We start from the raw sequence: 21,425 nt of genomic DNA on the forward strand, positions 1-21,425 counted from the left end.
CCTATTTATTTTAACATATGTCGTAACTTTTCACAACAAACACTTCACTAATTAATCTCTCAAGCCTGCAGTGGTATCCTTAGCTTATCACCCTAGCCAACTGTGGCCTTCTGTGCAGAGCGTACGCTGCCCCACAAGGCAACCATTAGTCAAACAGACCTGAAATTATACAGTATACAACATTACAGCTGGAAAAGCAAGATACAATCTCTCTTAAGAAGGACTAACAAAACTTCTGACAGAACAAATCGTCCATACCCACTTTTGTAAGAAGGGGTAATGATGGAGAAAGGACTCGTAGAAAAGACTTGCTTGTAAGTAATCCTGTCCCATAACTCATAACTTCGTATTAACTGTGTATTGTGTAATTAATATGCACCACACTTCAAATAATTAGAAAAGCTTGCCTACGTGTCTTACTAACAAGTAACTCGAGTTAAATCTAAAATGGCTGCTAACGCGGAAAACTGTAATGCACATGCTTCAGCTGCATCTACGCAGTAATGACGAGTTGTCGCTTGAAGGGAATTATCTGCACCTGCGCAGACACTTCTAAAATGGCCGCTAAAAGCTCACATGCTAAGCATCTGCTTTGCTGAAACTAAACGAAGCTATTTACTAATTGCTAATGCGGGAAAACATTTATAAGTAAAATGGGAATAGAGTAGAGATAGGTGGTATACGGTGAAATAATTTTATTTTGAAATTAATATGCTTTCTCTTGACTTTTCTTATTAGTTCGTATTCGGGCCTTTGTGAGAGACCGAAGTCTATACCCCATGTGATCTCTACACATGCGCAGTCTGAGTGAGCCAGAAGCCGCGATGTAATCCTTGAATGCCATCCAAGGACGAGAACAGAAACATACCCTGGAAACCAGCAAAATGTTCTGTGAAAAGGAAGAGAATATATGAAGTGTATACTTTTGTAATTAATAAAGATGTTAATGCGGGTGGGAATAAAAATGTGTGAATAAAAATTAAGGGGCGGGATCATTAAACAAAGAACTGAAAGACCGTGTTGAAAATTTAGTATGGTGTGATCAATCAATCAATCAATCATAGCATTTGTAAAGCGCACAACTCACCCGTGAGGGTCTCATGGCGCTGGGGGGTGGGGAATGCTGCTACTGCTCGAAAAGCAAGGTCTTGAGGAGTCTTCTGAAGGTCAGCAGGTCTTGGGTCTGTCATAGGTGGATGGGGAGGGTGTTCCAGGTCTTGGCGGCAGATGGGAGAACAATCTGCCACCGGAGGTCGCTCTTTGGATGCGGGGGACTGTAGGAGTGAATAGCGAATGCTGAAGAATAATCGTTTGGCAGACTTCAAATTTAGCCAAATTAATTAGATGAAGATCGCGGAAGAATCGAGGAGGGAGATAAGCCAAATCAAATTAGAAGATCATGGAAGAATCGACGAGGAAGATAGTGTCAGAGAGGGGTGCGACGCAGGCATCGGATCTAGAAGAGGTCACCTCATCCTGTCCTAAATCCTGTCCTGAATCCTGAAGCCTTTGTCTCCTGACTTTTCCCGGGGGACCCTTCCCAACTCCTTGGCTAAGGGGTAGGTTCTCACACCATTCTAGGTAATTATGATTCTGTAAATGTGTAATTGTGCTGCTCTCTCTATCCTCTCTTTTCTGAGTATCGTCATTGAAAATTCTTGCTGATTAATTTTTCCTTCCTTGGGAGACGGAGAATGTACTGTACTTTGAATTTGGCTCACATGATTTTCATTTAGATAAAGCGTTTTAAATCTTCCCGAGTTTGTGGTCATTTCAATATAGAAGAGAAAAACTTTACTTATGTCATTTCACCATCAACTAGTTCAACTAATGGTCCATTGACCAGAAGAAAGAACTTTTTGATCAGTGAAGGATTAGTTAGAGATGAAAGGTAACTAATCTTAGAAAGACAATTTATTAAAAAAATTGACCCCCAGCGGATTTTAACTGCCTTGTGTGTGTGTGTGTGTGTGTTTTATGGGCCCAGGAAGGTGTATGGTATTTGAGTATTTGAGGCTGGTTTCCCGCTGGATCAGTAACCAGCTTCAAAGCCTTTACCTCTATGGTAATCTGCGTGATTCCATGTAACAAATAACTATCTAAAAATGGCTATAGATTCTAACATATGCTTTCTGAAATCAGTATGGTAAGCCTACTGCCTTCATTGTAACTTTTCATTATGAAAATCCAGCCTCTCACCTTTATCACTGGTTTGAGATCAGCTCTGTTGGTTCGTAAGCCTTCCCACAAGGCATCCATCAGGCATACCGTAATAAAAATACAAATAAGTACAAAATGCAATTTGTCAAAACAATGTAAATCTCTACTAACAGAGCCTAGTAAGGATTACCACCGTGCAAATTGACTACCCCCGGGAGGGGCACCAACAACAAATCCCTTGGCTATTACGATCATTTTTGAGATCGCATGATACAAAATATCTATGTGTAGGGATTAATATAGATTAATAACAATGTTCCCTTAAATGCCAATTGAGTTTAACATATGCGTTTCACAATCAATATGTCAGGTTTACTAATGTATCGTAACTTTTCATTATAAACATTCAGACGTATCCACTTTTATAACATTCTTTTTACTATAACCAACCTCAAGCTACTGTTTTGGTTCAGAAGCCTTCAAGGCAACTATCAGGTTTTCAGTAATACAATTTCAAATATATAGGAAATACAGTTATACAAACAATACAAGATCCTCATTATAATAAAGCCTAATAAGAATGGTTCCAGAACGTTTTTGACCTACGCCTCCCTTGACCAACTGGCCACGGCTCCCCGAGAGAGAGAGAGAGAGAGAGAGAGGGAGAGGGAGAGGGAGAGGGAGATACAGTGTGTGTGTGTGTGTGTGTGCACGTGCATGCGTGCGTGCGTGCGTGTGTGTGTGTGTGTGTGTTTATCCAGTCTCGGTGGTGCTTCCATTTTAATCCCTGATGAAGCTAGCGAGAATAGTGTGTGTAATTCAAAGATATGTCTGCTCTCTCTTTTCACAATATTTGTGCACCCTCTGGCCGTGCAGTGAATGCATTTGTTTGCTATTCATGTGCGATCAAACTGTAGCTGGGCACATCCAGCCGAAGCCAGGGACACTGGGGTGCCCTGCCCCAGCGCAGAGTTTGGGAACTACTGGCTATAGTTCTTTACTCCTACTAGTTAGTGTCCCACATAAAATACAATGAGGAATTGCAATGGCTTGCTCGCTTTGTGATTTTCCTTTCACATTATGACAGGTCAGCAGCCTACCACTGAGGTTCATTTTGGACACAAAGTCCACTCAGACGGCTTCCATGTGTCCACTTCAATTCCAGTAAAGGAAGCACCAATCATATCACGAAAGACAAAGCCTATTTTTGTATCCATGAATTCATGTAATAAAACCAATGAAAAGAATGCCAAGGCATTCAGAGTACTGCTGGTGCTAAACCTCCAATTAAGAATGTTAGTGCTGTTAAATGCTGTCTGCCATACAAACCACTGTAATCAGCAACAAAACAGCAGCAATAGCCACAGAGTTGGAAAAACACCTTTCACAATGCTTCTGAAGCAGAGGATTCCGTTGCTGCAGGCCAGTCATGTGTATGCTTCACCTCTGCGAGTCTTTTTTACACTGTACTGACACATACTTCACATAATGTACTAAAAGCCAGCACATTTGCAATGGCAATAGGCTGCAGTGAAGTAACTCGAACACTCATTAAAGTACTCAAAATGCCTCAACTGAAAGGCAGAGCTCAGAGCCAGGATGGATCGTGTAGAGTCAAAGCCCTGAATGTGGCTCCAGCATCAGAGAAAGCCATCAGCAAGTACGGACAAGCATACTGGGGAAAACTGTTACTCTGCAAAAGAACCGGACATCTTGTTTCGAGGCAGTACTCCAGCCGCTTCCGGGTTTAACCGGATGTGATAAGATATATTTGTGTCCCTCAGTGTTATCAATGATGGGCAGATACATGGCAGTGCTGCAAGGAACTGGAGACGCTTGTACTGTTGTCCTGAAAGAGCGACCGGGTGGGTTGGAATTCTGCAGGATCGCCTTCAGTGCTAACAAAGTCAAACAGTGGAGGTATCACAGGGTAACGTGGGGGCGATGCAGCCCCAATCTTTTGTCCTTCATAAATACTGGAAAAAACTAATGGAAACATAAATAAATGAGAATATCAATGACTGTGTGATTTGGACACTGTGGACGACGGTTCATTTTTGAAAATACAGTGACTCTTACTGTCCTTGTGCCATCGGCTTGGAGATGCCAATGCCAGTGGCCTGTGCTCATACAAAATACCCAAACACCGAACCGTTTCCTGTCCTGCTGTCCTTGCGTGGGGATTGTTCAGCAGATGCTTAAACAAAGTGAAAACACTTTCAATGAGGGCAACCTCTGCTACTGTGGGTTTCTTCACTTATGATAAATGATTACACTACGAGGCAGCAAGTGCACCACCTAGCGATCGGCAGGCACTGTGCACCCAGCCTGCATTCCAGAGGCTGGTGTAATTTAGAATGGACTATGATCGGCATCTGCGATCGCGGAGCCCTTGGCTGGTTTTGGCAGCGCACCAGGGTGCCGCAGCATACAGTTTGGGAACCACTGACCTATCCCCATGGTTTGTTCAGGAGAGGCACCAACATTAAAACACTTGCCTACTACAGTAATCTGAGAGATTCCATATAACAAAATGCCTGTCTACAGGCGTTAGAACAGTGTAATAGCAATCCACCCTTAGAAAGCCTATTGTCTTTAACACATGCTTTCCACAATAAGAAAGTAAGACTTTAACATATGCTTTTCACAATTAATAAGCTAGACCAACTGACTTTGTCATAATGATCATAAATTTGCTTTGTCCTAACTTTTCATTATAAACAGATCACACAGAAGGAACATGATATAACGTTTCCCAGCGAACCGATAAGGCCGCTAGCCTTTTACAGAGGCTTGATACTATGCATAACCAAGCCCCACTGAATTGTCCATAAACTGGCAAACATCAAGCATTCATTTATAAAATTACAAATATGTAAACAATTACATTAGTGCAAATCAGTATACAGCCCCTCTCAATAGAGCCAAACAAGAATCATCCCAATGAAATTCTACTCTAAGGGTTTGTCAGCGTGGATGACCAACACAAAAACCTTTGCCTACTATGGTAATCTGTGGGATTACATGTAACAGAATATCTTTCCAGAATATAATTTGATAAAAACCCACTGTTAGAGGCCTATAGGCTTGACCATGCGTGTTTCACAATAAGTAAGCGAGACCATTTGCATCTGCAATAACTTTTCATAACAGACCAGACCAAGCATAAGTTTTCCTGCACACCAATCAAGTTTATAGCTATTATCATTGGCTTGTCACCGTCACCAACTCAGTCCCATTATACTGAGTGTAAGCTTTCCACAAGGCAAAAATCCTGCAATATAAGTAAACATATAAATTCAAATTTACAGTTGGCAGCGCAAAACACTAGCTCTCCTATGACTGCCTAACAAGAAGTATTGTAGTCCATATTTTCTAATCGCATAGTTTGTTCTGGGGGATCGCCATCGCCAAAATACTTGCGTATTACAGTGATCTGTGAAATTCCGCATTACAAAATAGCTTCCTACAGGCTTTAGCACGGTGTAATAGCAATTCATCCTTAAAAGCCTATTGCCTTTCACTCATGATTTTCATAATAGGTGGATCAGGCCTCCTGGCTGTGCCATAAAACATTTCATAATAAACAGATCAAATTTATGAAATATGACATGACTTTTCCCAGTACACTTTCTCCCTTTAACATTGGCTTTATACTTTAGCCAAAACCAGCCTATAAAATGGCAACCATCATGCATACAGTTATAAATTTACAAATATGTAGAAAAACATAGCTTGGGTAAACAATATACAATCCCTCTCAACTGGGCCTGACAAGACTCATCACAGTGAAAACCCCCGGGGTCTTTTCAGAGTGGGTGACCAACACCAACACCCTTACCTACTTTGATAATCTGTGAAATTACCTGTAACAAAATACCTGTCTATGGCCTGTAACACAAAGTGATATCAACCAACTGTTAAAGGCTTGTTGACTTTAACACATGCTTTTCACAATTAATAAACTAGACCAACTGACTTTGTCATAATGATCATAAATAAGCAGACCAGACATAGGGAATGGATATAATGTTTCCAGGCCTCAACATAGCTTGCTACCACAGCCGCCTCAGGTCTACATTTTTTGGTGTAATCTTGCCCACAAAACAACCTTCAGAAACACAGTCATACAGTTAGAAAGGTATACAAAATTACAGTTGGTTACGCAAAATAGTGCCTCACCTGAGAATACCTAACAAGAATTCTGACAGAGCTAAACCTTTATATTCACAGTTTGTCACACTGGGTTACCAACACCAGAATGATTGTCTGCTACAGTAAACTGTGAAATTCCATGTAAACAAAATAAAAATCTATGCGCTTTAACCCCTTCGCTGCTGCGGACATTCCGCTGCAGCGCTGGGGGGGGCAGGGGGGCAGCGCGGTGGGCCTGTGCTCATGACGGAGCCGCTCCGTCATGAGCCACAGTTGAGCTGTGCTCATGACGGAACGGTTCCGTCATGACTCCGCCCATTTGCGTTGTCGCCCCGCACAGGCGGGGAAACAGCGCCGCGCAGGCGGAGCGGCCGCCAACAGGATTGTCATGACGGAACCATTCCGTCATGAGCACACGCCAACCGTGGCTCATGACGGAACGGTTCCGTCATGAGCGGGGAAGGGGTTAATATAGAGTAATAACAATCCAGAATATAATGGCAATCTATTTTAAAATATGCTTTAAACAATAAATATGTCAGGCTAAGTACCTTTAGCATAACATTTAAAATAAACAGATCAGACCTACAGCCATGATCATTGGCTTGCCGCCATAGCCAACTCAGTTCTGCTGTATCGAGTCTAAACTTTACCACAAGCCAAAAAGTGCAATACAAGTAGCCTTTTAGTGAAAGCACACAAATTTGACCAAATCAAATCCTGTACGCAGGGGAACCAACATGTGGGTGGAGCCTATGCCTCTCTCAGTAGGATTCTGAAAGGTCTTTTTTGTTCACTACATAATGTGAATTAGAGTAGCCCTGGGCTTTCAAACACAAAACGGCACTCTGAAAGCTAAAGTTAATGGTTGCCCTCCTCACATTTGTGGAGCTGCAGAGAGATGCTAACACAGTAAATTATCTAGTTATCTAAGACCATTTTGCTCTATACCTAACATTCTTACAAAATAACATCTTTCTGGGGAAGTTAAAAACTAAGGCAATGCCGAATACAAGTCTTTGTCCAAATGGGAGAGCCTTTTAACCTATTCCTCCAATCCACAATAGAGAAAGAATCTATGCTTCATCATTGCTGATTCTAAAACTATCAGATGCTTCCACGCAATTGAAATAAACTGGTCTGATCATCTTTCGATTCCCTTTCATGTATTGTCTACATTCCCATTATTGTCTTGCAATTCCCACACTTCATAAACCTGAATATGTCGTGTAAAACCTGATGCCCTCTATTCTAAACCATCTCATGTCATTAAGAATCTATTAACTAAATCGATTCACTAAATCTGCCCGCTTAATTACTCCCAACTCTACTCCTAATGAAAACCTACCTCCTAAAAGAAGCAAGGGGATATTTATTAGAAAATCTCAGAGCGCGGTGTAATGCCAAATTTGGTAATGCCACACTCCTACATTTTCAAAACACAGGGATATGCGCCGTATTTACAGAAATACGGCGCACCCCTGCATTTCCCCTAGCACTAGTGCTAAAAAAGCTGCCCAGCGCCAGCCCAGGCAGCTTGAGCCATGTTGCAAGGGTGCCTGTGCTGCAGGGGTGATTGTTTATGTGCAGGAAGTGACACCTTCCAGCACAAAAAACAATTTCAAAAGGCGATTTGCTGTTTCTATATGTGCTGCAGAATGCAAATCGCAGCACACATAGAATGCAGCAGACACAGAAAGAGCAAAATACAAGGTGACATTAATAGTTTCTCCTTCTATCGCCATCCTAAGACCAAGTTTTCCCTGCCCTTAGTTTTTGGCGCTGCCCCATCCTTGAAAATATGGGTCAGCATCAAAAAGCAATGGGTGTTGCGGTGGAACGCCCACTGCAATACCCATTGCCCACCACTTTGTCGCAGCGGACTGCTACAGAAAGGAGCATATTTACAAGGTGGCGTTAAGATGCTTAAAACACCTTGTAAATATGGGGTATGGAGCAACGTCACTGGAGCCTCAGAAAAAGTGACGCTCCGGTGGCGTTAGGGGGTTGTAAATATGTCCCACACTTCAGTCACATTGTCTCCCATATACAAAGATGAACTCACCAACAATATAGAACATCTCAAACCTACCAATTACTTCCTTCCACCTATTCCACACAGCTTGGAACACACTAAATAATACTCCAGTTTGTCGGGAAAAGTTATTTCTCATGTTTACAACTGAGTCTGAAAGTGTTTAAAAAGTAAATAGTCTCTGAATCATAAAGATAGCCAACAGGGGATTGTTCCCATACATCACTTATGGAGCCAGGCTCCCCAACCCAATGCAGAACTCAAAAATATACCCTACCACACATTTGTAGTATCAACCACATGACAATATTCCCTCCAGCAGAACAAGCAGGTGCCTAGCGAAGCTCATTAGAATCTGAGATGGCTTTCATGAGTAACAGAGATGGAAATATTTTCAGGGGCGCAAGCTAGTTTTCAGTTTTTGCATCTCTACTTCCAGGACGCATAGACGGGCACATCTGGTAGGCTAAGTTGGCATTAGCAAGAAAACATGGCCACAGCAGGTTTTCAGTTATGCTAAAATGGGCAGTAGACATTTCTGTTCATCTACAGATTATCCAGTAAGTGTATTCAGGTTTACTCAGAATTGTTTAAATCTATTCTGCATTACCTTCACGTCTTCTCCAAGTCTACACCAATATACAACCAATATACAACATAGACTAGAAAAAGTAAAACAGTGGTATGTATATATTCAACTGATCATCTATTCTAACAGATGTTTGCCGTGGTAGTAGAATTTATACAGACACCCTAAAAATACTGGATAATGTTCACAAAATAATGCATGAAGGAGATTCTTGTATTTTTGTTCTACTCAACCTCTCATGCTCTTTGACACAGCTGATCATCACATGCTAATTTTAACCTATGCACGCAAAAGGTAATGGGTGGAATGCATGTAAGTTGTCTAAACCACTGGTAATCTCTCTGGGTAGCATGCCAACCCATCATTTGTGATGCTTTGCTACTCTAGACAGATCCCTGCCTTATGCAATTCATTACTGGCCATACTCCTTACGGGACAGTCCGCCCTTGACTGGAAGATATGACCCTTTCCAGAAGGGAACACATGCAAACCCAGACCGTTCTTGGCCTTATTAGAAGGGCTGTGCGAAATTCACATCATTGCTCAAAACTTTGGCAAAATTACATTATATTACATGTAATTATGAGAAATACAAATCCATCATTTTGCTCCTTTTTTCAAGCAAAACACGCCCTTGCATCAATTTTTGACACAAGAACTAATTTCATTGTAAAAAGTGTGCAAAGCAGCTGCTCGAATTCTGTGCTTCACCAGAAATGTTTACCGCAAATGTTTAGGTTCTCTTGCAGATTTGTAGTGCGCTCCATCACACATAAGGGTATCCTGATGAGTTTGAATACATTTTTACTGTGATTGGCTCATAAATACAAAAAGAGATGTAATGGCAAAATTTCAGGAATTACAAGCGTAAAGTAAAATTCCTGAAAGTGCATGAATTATGCTGTCGTAATATAAATTTCGCCCTGGCCTACATATTAGGCCTCATACGTGCACTATATCTTGAATTCTGCTGCACAGTGAGCAAGGGACCCATGTCAGGGCATATACTAGGCCACTTATAGCTTTACATTAAACACAGAAAATGTGATAGGAGGAATGCTTGCAAATATTCTGGCACAAGGGGACTTCATCACCCCACCAGCAGTGCGTCAAGAAGAGCGTTTCCAGAGTGGTGTAACAAAGGGGCGTGGCCTCTTACCACCTCTCAGCAATACCACTGTGTGGGGCTTACTGGAGGTTCCTGGTGGCCTAGGTGGCCCCAGGGACTCTCATTAGCAACTAGGAATTAATCCCCCAACGCAAAGCGCACCTGGAGGTGTGTTTGCAGAGTCATGCAGGGAGGGGTCGTGGCCCCCCTTCCCTGACCACTTCTGGCCCCGAGACCCACATCCCCTGAGGCCTGGCTAGCCTTTATTTTATTTTTTTAAATTTGGAGGGGGGCCCTGTGGCCCCCCTCCTGAGGCCAATCACGGCCCCAGGGACCCCATTCCCAGGCCCTTGCCAGCCCTGTTGTTAGGTCTCGCCTGACCCAGCGCATGCACTGGTCTGGCGAGACTTATTGAGAGGGCTCCAAAAAGTGCTACCAGTCCAGCCTAGAGCTACAGTGCATGTGCGCGGGCGCGCGCGCCGCGTTTTACCGCAATTACTTTCACTTTCGCGGCCGCACGGCCGCTTTGCATAGCCAATAGGTCTCACATTTGGGACCTTATAAGTATTTAGTTATGCAACTGTTGCATGGCTAAACACTTATAAGATCCCAAATGCGAGACCTATTGGCTATGCCAATGCTTGGGTTTTTTTTGGAGGGGGGCCCGCCCGGCCTTATGTTTTTTTTTGTTTTTTGTTATAATAACAAAAGGTAGGGGTGCCACATGGCCCCCCTTCCCTGGGCCACTTTTGGCCCCGGGACCCCATCCCCTGGGGCATGGCCTCTTTAAAAAATATATATTTATAGGGAAGGGGAGACTCAACCCCGGAGCCCGGTCATTCTTTTTTTTTTTTTTAAATAAAGGGAGGGGGGCTGCGTGGCCCCCCTCCCCAGGCCATTACTGGCCCCTGGGACCCCATGCCCCAGAGCCGGCCCTTATGTTGGGGACCGCGGAGGGAGCCCCAATGACCCGCAGTCCCAGCCGGCTCCCCGCCTCCTGCGGGAGACGGCATTGGTTTTGGACAAGGTGAGCTGCTAACATGCAGCTCCCATTGTCCAAAAGCAATTCTTCTTCGCTTCATGGAAGCGAGAGCAGGTTTCCTGCTCTCACTTCCATGAAGCGCAGCAGAGTTCGCAATGACAGGGCGGGAGCCGTGCTCCTGCCCTGCCATTGCAAACAGCAATGTCCCTGGGGTGGAAATCCCGGGACATTGTAGGAGCCAGCCCTGGGGGGTGGCGGCCCCCCTCCCACCGTATACATAGCCCCAGGGAAATGGTGGGCCCCAGGGCAGTGTGGGGGGCTCAAGCCCCCCACACATCCTTTATATTTAAGCCTTGGGGAGGTGGCGGTCCCCGGGGCTTGAGGGGGCCCGTGAGGCCCCCCACACATAATTACCAATGCCCCAGGGAGGTGGCGGTCCCTGGGGCAGCTGCTCCCCACGCATTTTTCAATGAAAGCCCTGGGGAGGTGGTGGTCCCTGGGGCTTGGGGTGGCCCGCGAGGCCCCCACACATAAATAATAAAGCCCCGAGGAGGTGGCAGTCTCCCCTGGACTGGGGGGGCCCCCGCAACATAAATCATGATTGCCCCCGGGACCTAGCCCACCCGGGGGGCTTTAAATAATGAAGCACAGGAGACAGAGCTTTGTGTTTTTTAAAACATTTCATCCGGGTGCGCAAATCTGGCCAACAGTGATGTCATTTGAGATGTCATTAGTGATGTCATCAGTGATGTCGCTCACCATGTCATGAGTGATATAATATGTGACGTCATCAGCAGTGCATTGCGGGGGAGCGAGTTATAGTTAGCTGAACTAACTATAACGGGGGGATTTCTATGGTTTTGTACGAGTGAAATGCCCAGCTAACTATAACGTCCCTGAAACCTATGGTTTTTTTCAGTAAATTTCTAAGGTTTTTTAAATGCTAATTTCTAACTATAACGTGCCTGAAACCTATGGTTTTTTCAGTGAATTTCAAAGGTTTTTTAAATGCTAATTTCTAACTATAACGTGCCTAAAACCTACGGTTTTTTAAGTGAATTTCAAATGTTTTTTAAATGCTAGTTTCTAACTATGCCTACAGAGGTAGGACATGTGAAGAAAGAAGAAAAAACGCACAGAAAGAAGCAAAAGAAATGCAGAAAGACGCAACAGAAGTCCACAAAGACGAAGACAAAGGCATGAAGAAGCAAGACATGTGCAGAAATAACCAACAGAGGGGCAGAAAGAGGCCTTGTTGCAAAATCATCCTGTGCCCACAACTTTTTCAGACGGGCACTGGTGGTAACTGACTCTGACTAACCAGGCCTAGAGCCAGTGCTATGCTAAAATACACTTAGAATACTGTGAAAGCACCTACATACACTAGGGGACACTATGCGTTAGGGTACCCCTGTGATTAGCATGACCTCCTCTGTACGACCCTAGTACATAATAGGGCAGGGGGATTAAAACTACCTCTAAGTCAGAGGTGCATAAATGTGCTACTTTATCTAGTAGTCACCTTTGCAGAGTGGTGGAGAAAGGGTGCTGGGCATCCTGGGCATCCAACTAACGCTCAGGAATTCCGCTGCGTAGGATTTACAGGAGGTACCAGGAGGGATTCTTGGCCCCCAAACTCCCTCAGGACTAAATTGGACTTCATCCCCCATCACGTAGTCTGCCACGAGGCACGTTTGCAGAGTGGTAGAGAAAGGGGGCCATGGCCTCCGAAGACGTCTTAGCAATCCCACTGTGTGGGACTTACTGGAGGTAACAAGAGGGGTAGTTGGCATAAATAAATTTTATGTTAATTAATTTTTGCTTAATTTAATTCCGTAGCGGCTTGTGGGTTTATAGGAGAATAGGGTGGGAAGTAATATAATTATAATATATTTTTAAAGAATCATTTAGAATTAAATAATGATATGTTAATTCGTTTTTGCATAATTTAATTGTGTAGCGGGTTGTGAGTTTATAGGGGAATGGGGGTGGTAATTTAATTGAAATTAATTAATTAAATATTTTATTAATTAATAATTTAGTATTTAATAATTTATATTGTTAATTAAGTTAATTAAGTTATTATTAATTAATCATATATTCATTAATAACAATCAATTAATTGGCAAGCATGTTAATTGTGTTATTTTTTATGAATAATTAATTAATTAGATATGAATTATTAATAATTAATTTGTAAATATGTTAATTGTGTACTTTTTTTAGGAGTGGGTTGAAGGTTGATAGGGGAGTAGGGTAGGAAGTAATTTAGTTTTACTGTAATTTTTTATATTGTTTATATTATATTTATTAAAAGTTATTTTATAGTGTTAAATGTGTGAATTAAATAATATGTAATGTTTAATAATTTTATTATTAATTGTTATTAGTTGATTAATTAATTGTTAATTCATTATGTTAATTTATTAATGTTTTACAATATTGTAGGTGACGTTTAGAGGGGAAAATGGTGGGAGGTGAATTAATTTAGAAAAAAGAATTACTTGTTAATTATATTGCAGGACTGGGTATACTAAATTGTTCCCACCTGCTATCCAACACTTTCCCTCCTGTTGCACTCGCTGGATTGGGAATAGCAATTTTTACCCACCCGCTATCCAACACTTTCCCTACTGTTGCACTCACTGGAGTGGGAATAGTAATTTTTACCCTCACGCTCTCTAACACTTTCCCTACTGTTGCACTCGCTGGAGTGGGAATAGTAATTTTTACCCACCCACTATCAATCAATCAATCAGTACATTTGTAGAGCGCACAACTCACCCGTGAGGGTCTCAAGGTGCTAGGTGGGGGGCGGGGGTGCTGCTTCTGCTCGAACAGCCAGGTCTTGAGGAGTCTCCTGAAGGTCAGCAGGTCCTGGGTCTGTTGCATGCGGATGGGGAGAGTGTTCCATGTCTTAGCGGCGAGGTGGGAGAATGATCTGATGCCGGCGGTCACTCGTCGGATGCGGGGAACAGTGGCGGTTCGGGGTGTAGAAGGTGAGACGTTTGTTGAGGTACGCTGGTCCGGTGTTGTGGAGTGGGTTGTGAGCGTGGGTGAGGAGTTTGAAGGTGATCCTCTTGTTGACGGGGAGCCAGTGCAGGTCTTTCAGGTGGGCAGTGATGTGGCTGTGGCGGGGGATGTCGAGGATGAGGCGTGCGGAGGCGTTCTGTATGTGTTGTAGTCGTTTCTGGAGTTTGGCTGAGGTTCAAGCGTAGAGAGAGTTGCCGTAGTCCAGGCTGCTGCTGACGAGGGCCTGGGTGACCGTCCTTCTGGTTCCAGTGGGGATCCATCTGTAGATCTTGCGGAGCATGCAGAGGGTGTTGAAGCAGGAGGAGGAGACGGTGTTTACTTGCTGGGTCATTGACAACTCTGAGTCCAGGATGACCCCCAGGTTGTGAGCGTAGTTGGTGGGTGTCGTTGCTGCTCCCAGTGCAGCCGGCCACCATGAGTCGTCCCAGGTGGAGGGGGTGGTGCCGATGATGAGGACATCCGTCTTGTCTGAGTTGAGTTTCAGGTGGCTGCTCATCATCCAGTCGGCGATGGCCTTCATTCCTTCATGGAGGTTGGATTTGGCAGTGGTGGGGGCCTCGGTGAGGGAAAGGATCAGCTGGGTGTCGTCGGCGTATGAGATGATGTAGAGGTCGTGTGATCGGACGATGTTGGCGAGCGGTGCCATGTAGATGTTGAAGAGTGTTGGGTTGAGGGACGATCCTTTGGTTATGCCGCAGATGATCTTGGTGTCTTTAGAACGGAATGGGGGGAGGCGGACACTCTGGGTTCTGCCGGTGAGGAAGGAGGTGGTCCAGTCCAGGGCTTTGTCATGGATCTCTGCGTTGTGGAGGAGTGTGCGAAGGGTGTGGTGGCAGACGGTGTCAAAGGCGGCCGAGAGGTCCAGGAGGATGAGGGCCGCGGTTTCTCCACTCTCCAGCATGGCCCAGATGTCGTCAGTGGCGGCGTTGAGGGCTGTTTCGGTGCTGTGGTTGCTGCGGAATCTGGATCGGGATGGGTCCAGGATGTTGTTCTCTTCGAGGAAGCAGGTCAGCTGCTTGTTGACGATCTTCTCGATGACTTTTGCTGGGAACGGGAGTAGGGAGATGGGCCGGAAGTTCGTGAGGTCCTTGGGGTCCGCCTTGGGTTTCTTGAGTAAGGCGTTGATCTCGGCTTGCTTCCAGCTCTCCGGGAAGGTGGCGGTCTCAAAGGAGCTGTTGATGACCTTGTGGAGGTGGGGTGCGATGGTGGAGCTTGCTTTGTTGAAGACGTGGTGCGGGCAGGGGTCAGATGGTGAACCAGAGTGGATGGTGTTCATGATTTTGATGGTGTCGCCGTCGGTGACGTGGGTCCAGGAAGGCAGGAGGTTGATGTGGCTGGGGGGCGGTGAGTCTGTCGGTGGTGTCAGTTGGTGGGTTTCGAACAAGGGTGGTGAGTAGCTGGTCTTCGGTGACTTTGCTCCAGCTGCAGCGGGGGACCCGTTGCGTGCGGTGGTGCGTGGTGGGCTTCTCAAAGGTGAAGTGGACGCAGCGGTGGTCGGTCCAATGGAATTCGTGGTGTGGCTGAAGGGGTTGTGGTTACTGGAGAAGTTGGGGTCGAGCGTGTGTCCGGCGGAGTGGGTGGGAGTCGTGACAAACTGTTTGAGTCCAAGGTTGGCAAGGTTGTCGAGCAGGGTGGTGGAGTTGCTGTCGTTGGTGTTCTCGAGGTGGAAGTTCAGGTCTCCAAGGAGGATGTAGTCCATGGAAGCAAAGGCGTACGTGCTGATGAAGTCGGTGATGGTGTCGCTAAACTGTGGCTGGGGGCCGGGGGGTCTGTAGATGAGGGTTCCTCTGAGGGTGGTGTTGGGGTCGGTGTAGATCTGGAAGTGCAGGTGTTCGGCGTCGCTGAGGGTGTTGTCGGTGCTGGTCGTGATGCTGAGGGTGTTTCTGTGGACGATGGCAATTCCTCCTCCTGTTCCGTTGGTGCGGTCCCTGCGGGTGATCTTGTAGCCGTCAGGGATGGCTATGGTGACGTCGGGTGCCGAGGAGGGGTTCATCCAGGTCTCCGTCAGGAAGGCAACGTCCGGGGCGACGTCCGGGGAGGAGGAGCCGAGTAGGTCCCAGAGTTCTATGGCGTGTTTGCGGGCGGAGCGGGTGTTGAGTAGAATGCATCGGAGGTTGTTATGTCCTGCTCTGGTGGGCGTGGTGGTGGTTTGGAGGCTGGTGTAGCTGCAGTTCCGGCAGGAGAAGGGTCCTTGGGTGCACTTTGGGGTGGCCCGGAAGCAGGTGTGTAATCGGCCAGCGTTGAGAGCGTGGAGGGTGCTGGCGTCGTAGCGGTGTCAGGCGATGTGGTGTTCGCGGGGGCCAGAGGGTCTGGCGCTGGGCGCGGTCCAGGCGCGGACGGGTGCAGACGGGCTTGTCTTAGGCTCTGCGCACGGCCGCACAGCGGCTGACATAAGAAGGGGAGGTGGGAGGGAGGAGCAGCTGGGAGGCGGAAGCGGGACGAATGGACAAGCGGGGGGCAGGCCGCAGGGGACGCAGCGGCAGGAAAACGGGAGAGCAGAACGGGCGGAAGGCACATGAGGCAGAAGGGCACAATACCAAAAAACAAAGAATAAAAAACAGATTACAGTGCAACAGATTACAGTAAAAAAGCAATAATACTAACAGAAGGCAGACAAGAAAGGGACGAGCGGGGATGGCGGGGCCGCAGAGGACGCAGCGTCGGGAAACCTGGAGAGCAGAACGGGCGGAAGGCACAGGAGGCAGAAGGGCACAATACCAAAAAACAAAGAATTAAAAACAGATTACAGTGCAACAGATTACAGTAAAAAAGCAATAATACTGACAGAAGGCAGACAGGAAAGGGACAGAGCTAGCACACAGATACCTCCGGCTCACCACTAGGCCACCAGTGATGAGGCACAGGTGGGAGCCTGTGGGTGGAGGAGGGTCTCGAACTCGCAGCAGCAACGAGGGACAGGAGCAAGGGACACGGGCACAACAGGTGGAGCTGTGCGGCGTGGGGAGCGACCTGCCTTCAACAGGGTCAAGGGTCGCTCCAACACTTTCTCCACTGTTCCACTCGCTGGAGTGGGAATAGTAATTTTTATCCACCCGCTATCCAACACTATCCCTACTGTACCACTTGCTGAAGTGGGAATAGTAATTTTATCCCCTACGCTATTAAACGTGTTCATTATTGTTATGTTTAATGTAGTGTAAAATATTATTTTTAAAAAATATTTATTTTAATGTTTTAAGTTATTATATACAATTTATTTTTATATTTATATTATAGGTTGATTTATATATATATGTAATTATATTTTAAATTATGTTTTTAACATTTTGGGGCCGATTTCGATCCTGTATTTTTTTTCCCCATACGGCTCGTATCCGTATTTTTTTCCGTACGAATCGTACATGTCACGTCCGACCCGTGAGGTACGATCCGTACGGGAAAAAGTACATACGGATCGGCCCGATCCGTATGAATCGTAGCTGGAAAATTAGTACGAGACAGACCCGGACACTTCTCCGTACAAATCGTAAAAATGAAGTCCGACCGTACTAGTATGATCCGAACCGGCGTTACAATTTACGATTCGTACGGAAAACGTCCCTTACACGGGGAATGACTTTGCCCGCTATGAAGCTAAATTTGTACACACCGTACCCCCAGCGTGAATGTATGGGGCGTACCCCCAGCACGTAGGTACGCACCGTACCCCCAGCGCGTAGGTATGCACCGTACCCCCATGCGTAGGTATGCACCGTACCCCCAGCGCGTAGGTACGCACCGTACCCCCAGTGCGAATGTACGGTGCGTACCCCCAGCACGTATGTACGGTGCGTACCCCCAGCGCGTATGTACGCACCGTACCCCCACTGCGAATGTACGGTGCATACCCACAACATCGCGTATGTACGGCGGATGTTGCGAGTACGTACCGTACATACGCGATGGCGGTCTACGCACTCGCACCGTACAGAAGCAATGGGGTGTACGCACCATACATAGTAATGTCCGTGTACGCACCTCACATCCACTACGCATGGGGGTGTGTGGCTGTACGACTCGTACCCCTGTACCGTACTGAACCACGGACACTGTAAAACAGCACAAGGAGGGCCTATTCGACTCGCACAACACCACAAAACACGTCTACACTGCACAAAAAATGGAAAGGACTGACCTGGACACATCCAAACAGGCAAACAGAGGGGCAACCTCACAACCACCCCTTATAACACACCCACCAAAAATTCAAACTGAGCCCCACCCACAAATGGACCAATAAACAGGGACCACACACACAAACCATGAGCCTTTGCAACAGACTCACTACTGCTACAGAGCACACACAAACCACTGCACCCATCCACCTTAACATATACACCTTCACACACACCCCTTCACACATACCCCCTCTCCACATTCACACACACACACTGTCACATTCAGACCCACACACCCACAACCATCCACACCCTCACCCCACACCATGCCCACCGACAAGAATCCAAAGTTCACAAGGGAGGAGCTGGAGATCCTTGTCAATGAAGTCATCAGAGTCGAGCCACAGCTGTTTGGAACATTGGTCAGACAGACCAGCATAGCTGACAAATCACACCTGTGGCAGAGGATCGTCGATAGGGTGAATGCTGTTGCACCCATCAGAAGGACCAGGAATGAATGCCAAGCCAGATGGTACGATCTGCGGAGGGCGGTCTAGAGAAAAATGAATGAAGAGCACGCCCAGACCAACATCACTGGAGGTGATGTGCCCCGCAGACCAGTACATTACCATCCCTGGGAGGAGAAGGTGATGACCATGCTTCCGCCGGTGGGAGTACATGGACTCCAAGGACCTCAAGAGCCTGGTGAGTACACAAACAACTTACGTAACATGGGGGTAATGGCATCCACACTCCAACTACACCAAATGCACGCAACTACCCCCAAGCCCTCACCCGCCAGAACCACAGTCACAAACAACGCGAATGCCAATAACATGTGTATGCCCCAAAAGCAAGGCCATGCTATGTCCCATGCTACACGAAGCACCAACCCAAGAATGGATGTCTGGTATGCTGGGAGGGTGGGTGCACCAAAACGCATGTTTGAATTCCAAATCAGACACAATTGCCCTCATCCCATATGGCCCAGCTACATACCCATGCACCATGCGCAATGCCCAGGGATTTGGAACGTACCGACAAGATAGCTCACACGTGGCCCTGGTGTAGGCAGCACAAGGCCCTCCTGTGACCAGTGCAAACACAAACACCAACACAACAAGGTCAGATATCTAGGACAGGAACTCACACTCAATGTCATGGCAGCATGCTCCATGGGGGGACAGCTACATCACCTGGGAGCCCCAGTGCCAAATCACACTACACCCACCAGCAGGCCCTGTCACACACACCCCTTACACATCAGACACCACCAGGACAGGCAATGGATTTACCCACTGCCACAATGGACATGTAACACAACAAGACCAATACATAGCCGAAGAAGCACCTAAGCCACAAATTGACATGTCAAAAACTCAGGAGAGCATATCAATCTGACCCCCGCAACATACCCATACACAAGTGAACATTGAGGAGAATGCTAGGCACATACAATTACCTGGAGGAACAGTGCCAACTTGAATGTGTATGAAACATGCATGTTGCATGAAACAGTATTAACATTGTCTGTCTCTCACACACAGGGCAACGTGATGAACATCCCCCAACAATGGGGGTGAAGAATCACAGTCACAGGCTCGGGAAGAACCGGATCCCACCAGCAGCGACGCCTCTCAACACTCCGCGGATGACCCCGACCGACCTGGGCCCTCTGGTGTCCAAGCCCCTGCAGAACCTGGTTCAGGAATATCTGTGCCAACCACCACCCCCATTCCTGCCACATCACAGGAGACACCCAGGAGCCCTGCCCGCAGTGAACAGAGCCAGTATGACCAGGAGGGACAAGGTGCGGCAGGCACCCAGGAGGAGGCAGACAACACCGCCACTGCCATCCCTCAGGGACCCGATGTGCCCACAACGGCAGGCCAGGCTCGTGTGGGCAGGGGTGATGGGAGTGTAGGCAGGCAGAGACGAGAACCTGACCAGCCAGCTGAAGGGACCGGTATGTCACACATCCGCAACATCATGGAGGCATACCGGCGTGACACCTGGGAGATCAGCCAGGTAGTGGTGACCCTCACAGAGATCAAAAACCAGCAGGCCGAGCAACACGCCAGTCAACAACAACACCAAGGACGGATGGAGGCAAGACTGGCTGAGCTCCTGGCGGTGCAAAGGGACATAAGCCATTCACTCCGTCAGATCGCCGACAACATGGGCAACCCTCCCTGTGACACCAGGCGCAGACCAGCACCAGCCACAGGGAGGGAGGAGGAGGAGGATTCGTCCGACGGAGCGTCCCAAACATCGTCAGGGCCTGCATCTGAGGGTACCCGGAGGAAGGTTGGTCGTCCACGGAAAAGACCGTGAGAGGCAGCGGGCCATCCACATCTCCCAGGTCACCTGGCCTGGCACCTGGCCTCATGTGCGACAGCATCACCTCATTGATTGACATCATCTGCCACATGGACTTGCTGGTCACAGTCTGACCAATGATGCCAAACACTGTGGGCTGGACTCTGATGACTTCAAATGGCAAGGATCCCATCTCCTCCTGTGAACTTTGGATTCAATGGTCCCTGCATTTCCCCATTTTCTGTGCACAAATCACGCCCCAGAGCTAGAAATTAAAAAATTAATAATTGAAATTTCATGTTGCAGTCATTTAGCATGAGTCCACAACATACGTGTGGGGATATGTCAAAGTATGCCTGAGTGTGGAACTAACTCCAGCCATCCATACACTTGGATCTGAGTCCGGTCGAGGACACACATGGCTCACAATGTATCACAAAATACAGACATGGAGCCCAACACTCACCCGTGAGGGGGGGCTTGCTATATTGCTCTGACAGACCAATTTGGAAGAGTTACATGAAGGTGTAGAGGTCATGGGTCATGTTGATGTGCCCGGGGAGGGAGTACCAGGTCTGTTTTGCGAGGTGGGAGAGCTATCTCCTGCATGCAGATTTTATGTGGATGTGATGAATGGTGGCCAGGGCAAGGTGGGATGCATGGAGTAGGGCCAACGGGGTGTTGGATGACACACGTCCAAGGTCGGTTTGGGTCTGGGGTTGTGGACCGCCTCCTGAGTGTGGTTGAGGAGTCTGAAGGTGATCCTGCAGCACACAGTGAGCCATTGTACCTCTCTCAGGTGGACGGTGATGTGGCTGGGGCGGGGGATGTTGCAGATGAGGTGTGCGGATGCACCCTGGATGTGGATAAGTTCTCCTGCATGTTTGCTGTTGTCCTCTGTAGAGGCTGGTGCTGTATTTGAGCCG

The 21,425-nt window shown here is 47.0% G+C and overlaps 1 protein-coding gene across 4 annotated transcripts in view; it reads right to left on the reverse strand.

Moving 5' to 3' along the window:
• IQSEC3 (IQ motif and Sec7 domain ArfGEF 3) overlaps positions 1 to 21,425 on the reverse strand; it is a 977,131-nt gene that overhangs the window by 387,632 nt on the left and 568,074 nt on the right. The gene's annotated exons all lie outside the window — the stretch shown is intronic.

Source organism: Triturus cristatus, chromosome 4_1 (assembly GCF_964204655.1).
Source record: "Triturus cristatus chromosome 4_1, aTriCri1.1, whole genome shotgun sequence".
Lineage (NCBI taxonomy): Eukaryota > Metazoa > Chordata > Amphibia > Caudata > Salamandridae > Triturus > Triturus cristatus.